This window comes from Grus americana, chromosome 2, assembly GCF_028858705.1.
Source record: "Grus americana isolate bGruAme1 chromosome 2, bGruAme1.mat, whole genome shotgun sequence".
NCBI classification, from domain to species: Eukaryota; Metazoa; Chordata; class Aves; order Gruiformes; family Gruidae; genus Grus; species Grus americana.
The window spans coordinates 66975718-66990513 of record NC_072853.1 but is presented as its reverse complement, the minus strand read 5'-3'; the positions used below and the strand labels follow the sequence as shown (position 1 = coordinate 66990513).

General features: G+C 35.2%; 1 protein-coding gene across 8 annotated transcripts in view; it reads right to left on the bottom strand.

Annotated features, from left to right (window-relative positions):
- The window catches only part of INVS (inversin), a 96414-nt gene that overhangs the window by 61258 nt on the left and 20360 nt on the right, over window positions 1–14796 (bottom strand). The window lies entirely within an intron of this gene.

The following is a 14796-nucleotide window of genomic DNA, read 5'->3' as shown; positions in this document are numbered from 1 at the left end:
ATTTCTTGGTGAGTTAACTTGGTCATTATATAACCACGTGCTTCCACACTCTGACTAACCACTTCTAAATTATTCTAATGTGGATATATCTCTGAGGTTGCACTTTTCATCTTTGGATTTTTAAAACATACTACGTAAGCAGATAAATATAACACCATTTTATAAAGGGAGAAACTGAGCTGTGCAAGAGAAGGCTAGGAGTTAGAGGAATTTGTGCACCTCTAAGCATCAAAAGCGCATCCATAGATAAGCTACCATCATCTCGTCATCAGTGGGTTAAAAGGGGCCAATACATATAGAAAAATCGCTTATTTCCCTATTCATTGCTGAGACCATGCATATGCTTCAAAAAGCATAACAATTCTAATCCATGTGAAATATTTAACATGACTTGAAAGGCTGATTTGTAATAATTTATAATGTAGCACACATGAGCTGACTATGGACTGTTACAGCACAGCTACTCTTGTTTTTTTGGAATATCTAAAATAGGCTTGTGAAGATTTATTTGACTGTAAGGGTTGCTAAAGAACTAGGAAAAAGGCAGCCAGGCATCTCTATATAACCTCCTGGAAAACATGGCAGGGGTCATTAAAAAGAATGCCAAGCTGTTAAACTGTGAAGATGCTACTTTGGCTCCAATTCAAAATTACATACCAGCTTTCCCAGTACTGGGAACAGACAGACCAAAAGAACATAAAACAATTTAAAAGTGATCCTTACAAAGGAGGTGAGTTTTAAGGGCTCTTTGTTGCTGACAGTCATAAGCACTGAAGATGCAGTCAGGGCATATACTTCGAGCAGAACAGAAAGCCTTAGAAATATTTACAAATAAACCACAAATTAGAAGTGAACATTAAAATTGACCTCTAGGTTACTAAAACCAATCCTCCAGCACCACAGGGAGTAAGGATATCTAATCCTTTTCAAAAAATTCCTAGAGATTTAAGTGGAATTATGGTCTTTTGGATTTTTTCCTCAATTTCTTTCAGTTTTGGGCTGGGTTTTTTTTTTATTTTGTTTGGTTTTTTTTAAGATACCTACTTCACTCTTTCTACCCATGGAAGTACAGTGCAGATTTTAAACCCTAAACAAGCATCAGTCTTTTTATCTCAATAACAAAGGATAAACCCTACGTTCCCCTCAAAACATCATCAGCTCTCTGCACTCATTCTAGTTTGAACTAATTTGTTTTGAACACAAGCAAGCAGAGATTACAGAGCTTACCAGAAGAGGTCCCACTTAAGTAGTCTACTGAATAGCAACGATAGCTGTCTATTGCTAGTGCAAATACTTTGTCAGATATACCAAAACCTGCGTTTCTCTCATCAATTAAGTACATTCTGTGATCAATTAGCACATTGACAACCTTCTCAGTAATTTTCAAATAATAAATTCATAATACATAGAATAAATTGCTCTGTGTCGTCCGTCCCCCCCCACACACACAGACTTGCATTTCGGACTACTGTATTTTCAACCATTTCTATTGCTTTCACTGTTCTCGTACTTCTGGTAACCCAGACACTCCAATCCTGTCTTTGACTCACCATAATGCCTAATCTTCTATCACTCTGAAGTAACCTTAGAAAAAGTGCTACCTGTGATGTTTGTTAATGAAAAATATTGACTAATACTCAAGTGCAATTCTGATATACTCCTTCTGATCTTAGAGTTCATATTTCAACTGTATTTGTTTTCAGCTCACGATCAAATTCTTTAGCATACCCTTACATTTTGTGTCCTAATTTCCCATTTAACTTGCTATTTTCCATCTAGCACTACAGTAACTATTTTCGTACAGGCCTAAAAAAGCAACCTATTGAATTTTTTCCTAGAAAATCAGCTAGCAAAATATTCAGTTAGTCTTGAAGAACCTACTGCTGACAGTGTGGTGCACATTTTACCCAATTTTCTATTTATGTTTACATATTTATCCCTTAGAAACTAATTTTAAATTCTTTCATGCTACTGAGGTCAAATAGGTTACTTCTCTCAGCTATTTTTCTTCCTATTTAAAACATTATTTACCAGTATTCAAAAATTTTACTGAATACCCCAAATTCTGGATTGTTCTGATTCTCAAAGACTGTTTCATTGATTAAAACTCTTTAGCACTTTGTCCCTTTCTGTTTCTGTACTGTTAAGGTGAGAGTTATCAAAATCAGGCATCAACTATTGACCAGAGCTCCTGACAGAGAGAACCCACAGTAACTGAGCCTGCTCAGCCAGCACACAGAAGACTGCAGGCAAGTGGAAATATAAAAGTTCCCACAAAAGCAGAAGTGCGAAGGTTGACCCGTTTAAAGGGGTGCGTTCAAAGACAACAGAGAAGGAGTAACAGTGCAGCAAGTCCACCATCCATGACAGCAGGCATTTTGGAGATCTGATAATTATACATCCCACCATAGTTTAATAATTTATTAGCTTATTAAATTTTGATTTTTGAAATATATTAATTATTAATTAAGCAGCACTTATGTAAGACGTTTTAGCACAATTTTCTCAGTATTCTTTTGTAAAAAAAAGAGACTATTTAAAAATCAATAACTGCTGAGGAATGTACTGTATAATTCAGTTATTTTTACTCCTTCACAAACAGAACACTATAAAAATATTATAGTTGAATTAATTGCAAAGTTAAAATAGGTCTGCTTTTCTAATACTACACAATTGTAGCATTAGCAGTGATTATAGTTTTGTTGTCTTTAAATATTATTCATGTTTTAATTCTCCTTTTTAAATTCATAAATCATATTCAATAAAGTATAACTAGGTACATAACAACAGCCTGAGAGCAGAAGAACAAGTTGTATCATAGGTTATAACCTATATATTCACTCCTGTATGCTGCTCCTTTGGTTTAGACCCAGTCTGGGGGAGAACAAGAGCTCGAAAGGTGCATGGAAATCTAGCGTGATACCAGGCCACTGATCTGCTTTTCCAGAGAAGTACATTCTGCCCCAAATATACTAGTTCTTAGTCTAAGATAACAACAACAACAACAAAAAGAAATAGATTGTTATGATTTTTTTAACAGTCAGGTTAAATATTAAATGTTTTAAACTCAGGACTCCTTAAAAGTAATCAGGACTTACATGAAGTCTAATCGTTGCTCATGCCTGAAACACAAAATTATCTATACTTTAATAGTGACGGAGAAGTTTCTGAAGTCAGTATAAATCTATACATTGACAGATAATAAGTTGTATTGTGCACTCAGACCGTCACTGGAGTAAAATATGAACAACATGAAAGTAATTTAGATTTTACATTAAAACCCAGGCAGAATGTAGCAGCAACTTTGCACTACATTAGCACACTTTGCCAACAGATTGCCACGGATGCCACAGCCGAAGCTGAGAACAGCTCTTTGCTGTCAGATGCTTTCAAGAACCAAAGTAAAAAAACTTGAACTCCTTAATTGCTAGCTAAGCCTTTAAAAGATAAACATATCCATGAGCTTCCCCTTTTAAAACAAAAACGGTAACTGTATTTAACCTGTTTATGTTCACAGAGTAGAAATGGCTATCTTTGACCTACTCAATCTTGCAGAAAATAACCTTACTATATACACAAACACACATACTCTCTCTTTCCAGTAAGTAGATGCTGAAGAAAATATGCTTCACCCAACAGGTCAACTTGGTCACAAATTTTCAAAACCCAAGAATTTTAATAACTTTGGAAAGAAAAGGGGCTGCGTACATGCTTTGTTTAGAGATTGTTTCATCTATTAGTATTCCTTTGAGAAACGCATTCTCAGAAAATCAGAAACAACTTAGAATGATATGGAGCATATGAAGGACTTTCTGCCACCAACACCTGCCAGTTTTAGTAGCTTTTCAGGGAACAAACTAAGCACTTATGAAAACAGAAGCTGTGACTATCATACTTCTAATTTTATATATATATAGGAACAGACTACTGTTCCCAAAGCAAATGAAATCCATACATCAAATGAAGCGTTTTGATATGCTTGTATTATCATTTAACTGCCAGAAATCTGACAAGGATTCTTCAGAAGAAAAGTTACTAAAATAGATACTGGCAAGTAGATACATTAATTAAATTGCAAATAAGAATTATTTAGAGTTATAAATTAACAACACGTGTTTTAAAAAATTATCTATGCATCAAATAGCGAAACTTTGTGATTTCTAATACAATAAAATTGAGTCAATATTGCGTGGTTACAACAGCTATAAGCCCTGTAAGAGCTATCCTTTAAATGCATATGACTGCACCGTTCTTACACTCCTTGAATATTAGTAAATTTTTTTTAACAGTTCCGAGGAGGGGGGGGAAGTATAGCTACTTAGAACCTCAATTTCTAGTTAAAATGAGTAAAGTCACCATCAAAATAGCAGACTGCCTCTCTGGTTATCATGTGCTACATTACCATATAGGTTCAACACATACAATATTCTTATTTGAGCAAATAAGCTCATGACAATGTTTATGTAAAATTTTTTAATATGTTTAAATGTTAATATATTTTAATATATTTTAAATTTCAATCACTGTATCAAGAACACACAAAATTAGAATCACAGACAAGCTCCCAATAACTTTTTTCCTCATCTCTGGCATAATAAATATGATTTTGATATGTAAACCGTGAATAGGGAAGGAAATTCTATTTTATCCATAAATCTTAACAGTCAGATTAATCATTCTTCATTAAAACATTGCAGGCAAAAAAACCCCATTGTTACTGTTGAATGAAACCACACCAAAAGAGAAGATGAATAAATAAAATTATTTCATAAATTTTAAGTAAGGTGATCATATTCATCAATCTGTTTGCAAAGTCCTGCAGAACAAATACACTGAAGTGTTTCTGTGAAACATAACAGTTATAAGGACACTCTCAATCCTTTCAAATGCTCCCCTCAACCTTTGGGACATATGCTTGGTACACTGGGCAAGAATTAGACACTGAAGAGTTTTTCTGCATACTGTCTACTCACTGTGGTAGTCAATACTAACTACATTATAAACCAACTCAGCCGAGGTAGCAGAGAAACTACTCCTTCCTGTTCTGTGCACTCCCTAATCAGCTGGCAGATGACAGTCAGAGGACTTGATTTCCACATGCATCTTCAGTAAAGCTGCTGCAGAGGGAATGGAAACAACACATCTCTGAACAAACAGATAAAATACAGTAATGTAAAATTCAGTACTTATAGGGACTTCAACTAGTATTTCTTCTAGCTCTGAAACAACTTCAGTCACAGCTGACCCAGTTTAAGTCAAGAAAACTTGAAATCAAGTGTTTATGTAGTTTTAATTTGAGCAACACTAAGCAGTTAACTCCTTGATTAAAAATGTAACTGAAAAGTAAAAGTAAGTAAAAGAAAATCTTTAGGATTATTGGTTTAGACATAACCCTTAACAGTTATCCACTGAACTACAGCTTTGAAAAAAATATCTGTAAGCTGTTTATTACCTCTGCATGGACAAGGATGATGCCATGTCTTCAACCTAACAAAGCACTAGCGGAATTAAGTATGTGATGTTTTGCTAATCCTTTCAAGTCAACCATGGCAAAAACATCACTGATTTTGACACTGGGTTTAATTTCACAAAGTACCCTTTCAACAACTTTGTTAGCAGCATCCTAGACTCAACACTAAAACACTCAACTGGAGAGAACCCCTCAGACGGTTGAATAGAAACCTTATTTACTGGTTTACAAGCTGAACGTGTTCCTCCATCTGGCAAAGCATCTTCAGCAATACATCAGCCAAGAACATCACTACAACTTGAGACCAGTTCTGACTATCGGACATTTTGACTGAACGCAAGGCGGTGTCTGAACTTAGAGCACTTCTCCCTAAAGCCGCTGGCAAGATTGGCTTCAGTATCTTGGTTTCCATAGGAATAGACAGAACTATCAACTGGCATGCAGTCAAAGAATACAATAGACAAGAAAACTGACCAGTGCTGTAAAAATCAAGGTAAAACAGTTTCTCAGCCTAACTTGAAGGAAAATAGGTGTTTGCATCTTTAGGCCTTTGACCTCATTTATCCATGGTCTGTGCATGCTGTTTCTGTGTAGTGTGCAGCTCTTCAGCTCTAAATTTTATGGTCTACCTACAGAAATTAGTGGCTTTCATGCAAAAAACACTTCAAGGATGAAAATGCAATGAGCATTCTCATTTCCAGTTGATCTCTTCTACTGTTACTGAACTTGTTTTCCTGTAGTTTTCTTTTGAAGTCATTCAGGCAGAAGTACGCACAACACACAGTCTCTGGGGATTTACAAGAAAACCTGAGATATATCATCCACATTTACAGGATCACTGCCCACCTCTTCATAAAGAATCAAAGACTAAGTTTTCAAGAAACACTGTATTTCAAAAAATACTGTGATTTGAAAGATTTGGCAGCAAGTACTGACCCCCTCCTCCCCAAAAATACAAGTACTAGGAAATACTTACTACATTCATTTTCTTCATCTCAATGGCTTTAAGTTGAACAGTCTTGAATGAAGAGCAGTGTTAAAAAACTAAGAAAATAAATCCCTGAAATATGTCTTTCTTTTTAAAACTGGCATTTTCATATATTCACATTCTTCTTGAATTCTAGTAAAGTTTTGATTTATGTCCATATTTGTAAAGTTCTTTCCATTTTTAATTATCTGTATACCTCACCTCACTGATGTTTTGCAGATGTGCAAGTCTCTTATTGCTTAAAGTACATTACCTAATGCCTCTTAAACTTTCCACCTCTCTTCCAGAAACATAAGACAAGTTGGAATGGTTGCTCAAAAGCATTTAGCAAGACAAAAAAATCCTCCATAATCTGCTTACACACAGAAATTTTTAAATTGTATAAGCTTATACTTTAAGAGGACAAACCCACATTTAGACAGAATTAATACAATTTTCCATTATTCTAGATAAGTTTCTATGCTACGTCCAGATTTCTATTTAAAAATCTAATTAAAATGTTATAAAGAATGTTATATCATTACCCATGATAGAATTCTACCTAAAAAACCAGTTCTCAGTAACAGCCACAAGTCCAAAGTTCCCGCTTTTTATGCCAACTTTGTGCAATACAGTTTCATTCTGGAAGTAATTGCCATTGCTACTCAGCATTGCTCTGACCAGTACTGTGTCACTACTGCCTTGTATTTCTTAATTGCACCACTCTAAGGGCTTGTGCATGCAATGACCTTACGGACTCCTGGAAGGAACAATGCTTGCAAAATAAAAACTTTTCGTATATACTTATTGTTGGGCCTATCTTCCCAGAATTTTTTGTTATGCTTTTAGCTGCTGTTTTATTTGAAAATAAATCCATATCTTTTAATTGATTTAAGTATATTTCAAACATCTTAAATCCTATAACAAACCATTGTATGAAATAATTACAAAACTACATACCAAATTCTATTTTATGAGAAAAGTTTTCCAGCCACAGTGAAATTTCCAGAACTATTACAGATCCATAATGAAATAATCTATAATGAAAATAACCTGCAATAAAGGTTATTTTCATTGCCTTACTTTAAATAATAAGTAAGACAATTGAGGCTACTTTTATACACTGAAATATTTTATAGCTTCTATGTACACTAACTACAGTGATGTTTGAGATCTAAAATGAATTCAGAATCTACTTACAGTACTGGTAAATAAATCAAAGGCTTAGTAAGCTACTCAAGCTACATCCTAGCAGTAATGAAAGTACTAGATTTCCTTCTCTTTGTTCAGACTATAGGCAGTTAAAATAACAATCAAGCCTGGTGTTTCTTAAAGTCTTCCGAAATCTGTACCATACTAACAGAACATTGATAAAACATGTCCTATATATATATATTTATGTTTAAAGGTTTCCATCAGAAGGCTCAACATATAGAGATGATATTCATAACATAAATCACTTAATACTTTAGTATAAATTGTGGATGCCCCCTCCCTGGAAGTGTTTAAGGCCAGGTTGGATGAGGCTTTGGGCAACGTGGTCTAGTGGAGGGTGTCCCTGCCCATGGCAGGGGGGTTGGAACTAGATGGTCTTTGAGGTCCCTTCCAACCCAAGCCATTCTGTGATTCTGTGATTCCTCATTAGTAAAAATTGGTAGCATTTTTCATTAATAAAAAATGTGTGACAAAAAGGGGTTCCAAACCACTCTACAAAGAGACCAAAGAAATGATAATTTTAATAGGTAAGTTAAACTAATTTTGTATTTTATGAAATGCTGATATTAGCTGTCACTTTCCACGAAACAACAGAATTTGCTTATGTAGTTTATACGTATGCATTTTGACTTGAGTGTGATTAAGCTATTTCTCTTTAATCAAAAATTTAACCAACTATTTACAGATAAAAAGAGAGACAAATGAAAGATTAGTGCTCCTGGAGTTTGTGGCTGACCATGAGATCTGAATTTATTTTCCAAATACCTTCTATAGCAATAGCCTTGCATGCTGAAGACATCCTATCTAGTATAATATTGATTCAAATGACAAGCCTGAGCATCAGATTAAGTACATGTCAGACATCTGATAGCAGATTCCTGGAGAATTCAGCAGAAAGGTGTCCTGTTTCAAAATGATCTATTGCTGGTACTACATTTCTTGAAGTGTATGTGGAAACACTTAAAAAAACCTAATTCACTTAAAATGAGAATAACATTTATAATCAGTGAAAACAAATACCTTCACTTTTTACTACAGAATAGCCAGAAAAAGTCACCTCATTCAAACAGAAATCACCAAACAGTTCACAAAACTGAGCTAAACCAAACCAATGAGCTAATACTAGTGATAGCCCTGTTTTAATTTGTCAAAATTAAAAGCCAAATCTGCACACAAACAAGTAAGCAGTTTCTCAGTCCCAACAACAATATTTCTTCTTGTAACCATTAAAGATCAGTTGTGAGGTAAGCTGCAGAGGGGCAATTAATGCAAGAACGATGTTTTATAAAGGACACTCAAACAGGGAGATGCCTTTGCCTGTAAAGCTATTTTTTAAGGTACAGAGTTGGCAGCAGACATCAATGTCCTGGGAGAAGAGCTGGGCAAGTCTCTTGTGCACTGAGGGATGCGACAATGCTAAACATGCTAAAGGAACAGCAGTAAGTGAAACAAAATGAAATCTATTCAGATATGAACCATAACACTCCAAGTATAGTACCATCTTTAGAAAGAATTACATTTTTAAGATGCAACCATTAATTTTCAAATTCAAATGCTGGAGAAATTATCACCTATCCTTTGAATAAAACGAAAGGAGAGAGAGGGGACAGCCATTTGATAACAGAATGTACAAGAAACCTAGCAGTTGAAAACCAGGATAATTAAGTCAACTTAAAACAGCCAAACATCAAGCAACGTGGAATAATGTTCTGTAGAAAAAGCACTGCTTACACCTGTACAAAGTACTTGCCTTTGCTGGGCAAAATTTTGCCTAACTGTCCTAAAGCACGTCTGTATCCTGTTCAGCTCTAGTCCATCTTCCCAACAAAATATCTGAGTTTAACTTATGTACCAATATATTTTTTTTAGCCTTACGTGGTCACTTCAGATGCTTTATTAAGGACAGGATCACTTTACCTTCTCATTCTTTTAACTAACTTTCTCACAAACTAATAAGAATTGTCTTATTCATTGATATCAGCCTGAAAAATTATTGCTACAGAAGAGAACTGAAAAAAGATCTGAAAAAGTAACAATGGACAAGTCATCAGCCCAGATACTCTTCTAGATTTTACTCACAAAAGTACGACCGTGAATTTGATAGATGAAAATAAAGTAATCCTACCAGCTGGCTGTACAGATATTTAAGATATCATTCCATATGCTATACAGAATTAGTTCCCTTTCACTGGGAAACACAACACAAGCAGGGCTGCTCTATGTTCTGCCACCACGGCTTGCACTTCATTCATATTTTCAAAATCTTTTAGAAAATCACTGCAGTTGGAGACATTTCTTTTCTTATTATTTTTAATGAAATCTGAAATGCTTGAGATCATGACAGCTCAACAGAGGCACTAGTGTGATAATATATTTTGGGCCTGACAATATCCTCTTTGGCAGTCTTATCTCAAGCACAGGAAACATGGTAAAAGAAGATAGCAAGCCAAATGGTGGAATGGAGGAGAGATGCGGAGAAGTGACATTACCTCATGCTTGAAAATGAGAGAGAATAAGTCAATTAGGTTGCTAAAAATAGCTGTGACGTTGGAAAAGAAGAAAAAGAAGACATCACCAATAGTAATGTTCTAGCCAGACTAAGAAGGGGAGAAAATGGGGAAACCACAGATCATTGCCATGGCAAGGAAATTGTCTGAAAAAAAAAAAAAAAAAAATAGAAGGGTAAGGATTTTGGTAGCGAGTATTAGGTAAAGCTCTAGAAATTAAGATACTGAATTATGACACATTTCTTATTACAATGAATAAAAATCAAGCAGGAACTTGACAAAAAAAATTCAGAAGAATGGACAGATTTTTAATAAGCTAAAAATATAATTTAAAAATCTCCTAGAAAGAAATGGGCCAGGGCTTATTTTATTACCAGGAAAAAGCCCATTTTGTCACAGGGCTTCTATAGCACAGACTACAACAGAGTGTAGAAACACTGGGTCAGCTTCATGGATATTGTGGATACTGGAGCCAACCTGGCCACAGCAGTCTCAGCTATCTTCACCACAATCAAATCTGCAAGTGAGCCATTATCTCAATTCTTCATGTGTCTTCCTATAACTTATGCCAGAAGGTTAGATGTGATTAAATCAAATTATACAGACTCAAAACTAAATATCAAGATCACAAAATGAGAGTTGGGGAAGCAACGAAACAAAACAGAGAGGGAAAGATGAGGCAGGAGAACTAAATTATGAGACAAGTTAGAAGTTTAGTTCTGATAAAACCTAGACTAGAAGTGACAGAGGTACAGTACCCATCAGATAACTAATTGCAAAAGCAAAAATTATTCAAGACCATAAATCCAGACTCTCACACAAAGATGGGTGTTTGAGAGCATGCCAGTCAATCTGAACGGGGAAAAAAGCCATGATTTCTGACACGTTAGCCATTGAAGCATGAAAACAGATAGCATGTTCAAGATTTATGCTTCTGAAATACTCAGAGCATTTTACTAACCTACGAAGATAAACCTGAGATTAAGGATGGGTTCACCAGCATTTACAGCAGACCACCACTAAATACACTGTTATGAGTCCAAATGGCTATCAATAAGTGGTGTACAAGAGAGAGGAGCGACAGGGGAATCAATCCAAACTGAAACAACGATAGTAAAAACCACTTATATAGGAAAAATGAGCAAAATCAGAAAAAGAAATCTGAGATCTAAAAAAATCTACAAGCTTGTTAAATAGAAAAAAAATATAAAATTGTCTTTTTTTTCTTTTCTTTTTTTTTTTTTTTTTAAATTAGCCAATACAAAATAAAGGGCTTTTTCGCCCCCTCTCTAAAAACTATTGTTTCAAGGTCATCAGCAGTTAAGGATGCTAGCTCCTTGTAAGAGATGGCCAATTATATAAAGGATCACTTCTGCCAAGTATTACAGATCTCAGGAAAAGTGTGTTACATAGAGAAAAGAGATATCAGTATGGTTACAGTTAAGTCTTGCTTTGAAAAGAGTGGTGAAGTAAGATGACGAATAAAGAAATCACGATTTTAGTAATTTTCTAAACAAACAAATCCTCCTTTAAAATCTAGTCCTATTCTTTATTCTGGTAAGGTAAATATTATTACAGTAAACTTTCTGAGACATTACTCTGAAAAAAAAGTATTTGTTCTACTAGCATAATGGCTCTTTCCTTGGATTTATCTTCTTTAGAACACCACAAATCTTTCTCCAAGAAACAGGCAGAGAGCAAAGGATCAAAAGCAACAACTGTAAGAAAATACAGACAAAATTCAGCTGACAATTTTACCATCCAATGCAGGACTGGATCATAGTACTTATTCTACTTCCAGCAACATTGAAACAGCAGCTTATATCTCAAAAAACATATTGGCACTATCGAACTGCCAAATCTTTAAACAGAATATTAAAGCAGTTATTCAGTTTCTTTATAGCTTTTGCTAAGTGATTCCCTCCACTGGTGGATATTTTCCTCTCCTATGTCATAATCTTTTGCATTTATATTCCTCATCTGAGTAGTTAACTGGCTTTTTCTCAAGACATAGAACCAGTCTGATTTGTTATCACGCTGCCAAATCTGTTTCACACAAATTCTGTCCATCTGTGTGTGTGTGTGAGAGACAGCGAGAGAGACACAGAGTGCGCACATCACACATCCTCATTAACGGGAGAGATATATAATTAAACAAGAAGGGGTTAAAGTGTATGTTAGCCTATTCTACTTTTCTATTACTTTTAAAAAAAGCTTTCATATGTCTTCTTCCTTGTTTCTGAAAGCTAACCATCCCTTCTTCCTTTCAGGAAGGCTGACATTTGACAGCTTAACATAGCTGACAGGGTTACCCAACAGCCCACCCTCCCTATTCTCAATCCAATTAGACCTCTAATCCTCCAGATGAAAGGCCCAACTACTCACGTTCCTCATGACAACGACAGCTATTGATTATTTGTCACTACAGCTAACACCTTCTCTGTCGAGGCCACTCTGACAGAAGCAAACCTACCAAATTAGACAGCACTTTATCTGCCCTGGAGGCCAAATGGCACAACAAGTAAAGGCTAATAAATGGTATAAAAATGAACAAATCATAACATTATGACAGGTTGATCGTTGCCAGCAGCTTCACAGCTCAAGCTTGATGCTCCGTTAGACCTGTTCCTTCTCTTTTCTCTTCCACTCGTGCTCCAACTTTGACTGAATTAAAGGCCAGAACAATTAAGGCATTTGACCAGCAAAGATAAGCTAGGATAGAAGTATCATCAAGGGACACAAATGTCAATAGTAGACTACCGTTTGTCAATAAAAACATTCCAGGGATACAAATGCTCATGACTCTGCTCTCCACTAGGCTGTACTGACTCCCTTCCTACAGAGCTCTTCTCAAGCCCAGGCAGAAACTCCGGGAAAATTAACCCCAGAAAACCAAGCTTGAGCTGGGAAGTGTTCTTATCAGGCAAGGATTTGCATCATTCAGAAAGGAATCCCAGTACCAAGCTACACGACAGAGACACCTTACAGTTGTTATTCCATTTAATATCTACGAATTTTTCCTTTTTTTTTTTTTTTTTTTTAAGTGGAGTCATATAAGCCAGGAATAGATCATTTGAATTGACATTATACATTTTCTTCAATTGTTTCGCAACAAAAGAAGTCTGTTTCAAGGACAATGTGCAGTATCTAGTAACATGGGACCTCACAAGTCACATCACTCTAAGGCAAACTGAAAAGTAGCAACACCAGCAACATTTATTATTTGTACAGTGGTACTACCCAAAAACATTAACAGTGAGATCAGAGGCACAGTCCCTGAACTGAGGCTGTTTCATGCAACAAATGACAGGAAGAGAACATTAAAAAAACAACAAAATAAAACACCACAACCACGGGAACGTTATTAAGATCATGCAAGCACAAGAATAATGTGAGTAAAAATACACAAGTTCTTGAAACAGTTAAAAAGCAATTAGTACTGCTCTGCCATAATTAATTAGTTGATTTCTCAGCCATGCCAAAAAGAATGTATTTTCCAGCAAGGCGTTCCTATACTTCTGAAATTACTTACTAACAATAAAATCATATTAAATCAAATTACATTACAACTTAAATAAAATAAAAGCTTTTTTAGTTAAAGAGGACATAGGACACGAATATCTGCTATTCTACTTTGGAAAAATCTACAGTTTAACTGAGGAAAATGTTCCTGTATAACATCTAGGTTGTACAGATATAGGAAACTACATGCAAGTGCAACATAATACTATTTAAAAAAATCTAAACACTGTAAAAAGATTTAGCCAGGGGAAAAAAAAAATCAAATTGCATAGTATTTGTATCAGACTGTTTTAACTTCTTAGGTTTACAAAAAACTCTTGGGGATGAACATAATATTTATTAATCATTTCAGTCAGACACAGATGATTAAACTCTTTAAAAGATGGGCATTTCAGTATGGTATTATCACAAAATACAGATATTCAAATGAATAGTGTAGCAAACAGATCCCTTAAGCTTACTGTTGCCCAGAGAAAAACTGAACCTACAGGACATTTAGGTAGGTTGGGTCTCTCAAAATTCAAGCAAACTGGTAAAAAAAACCTGAAAAGTTGAAATTGTATATAATATTTCTAGGAATAAATTTAAATTATTACTATACTGCTCTAAAACGTACTCCCAAATATAATAAATCACTGCAAAGAGGAGACAAATATTTAATTTTTCAAATCATGTAGTGTGCCATTTAATAGATATGTTTTCATTTGCAGTGATAAAACCCATTTTTAATACCATTTTGTCCTTTCCAAAATGAGACAGGTTCTGAATTCCTAACCCTGAGCCCCCACGGCAGCACCTACCCGTGCTGAAGCAGACCTCCAGTGGCTCATCCAGCCCAGAGCTCCACACCAGGGAGAACTGAGCAAACTCATTCCAAACTCTTATTCACACAAAGACATTTATGCCTATGCTGGCGACAGTCCACAGTGTTCTGGGGAGCTGTTCAGGTTTTCCAGCATGAAAAATTCCATTATTGTTTATATTATAAAACTCCTATTTATCCTAGGTTATATTCACTGCTATGGCCTGTTCTTACTGAGCAGATTCTAATTCTTTGTAACACAGATCTTGTTTATGTAATAAAGGAATACATATCACTCTCCCAATTTGGTTTT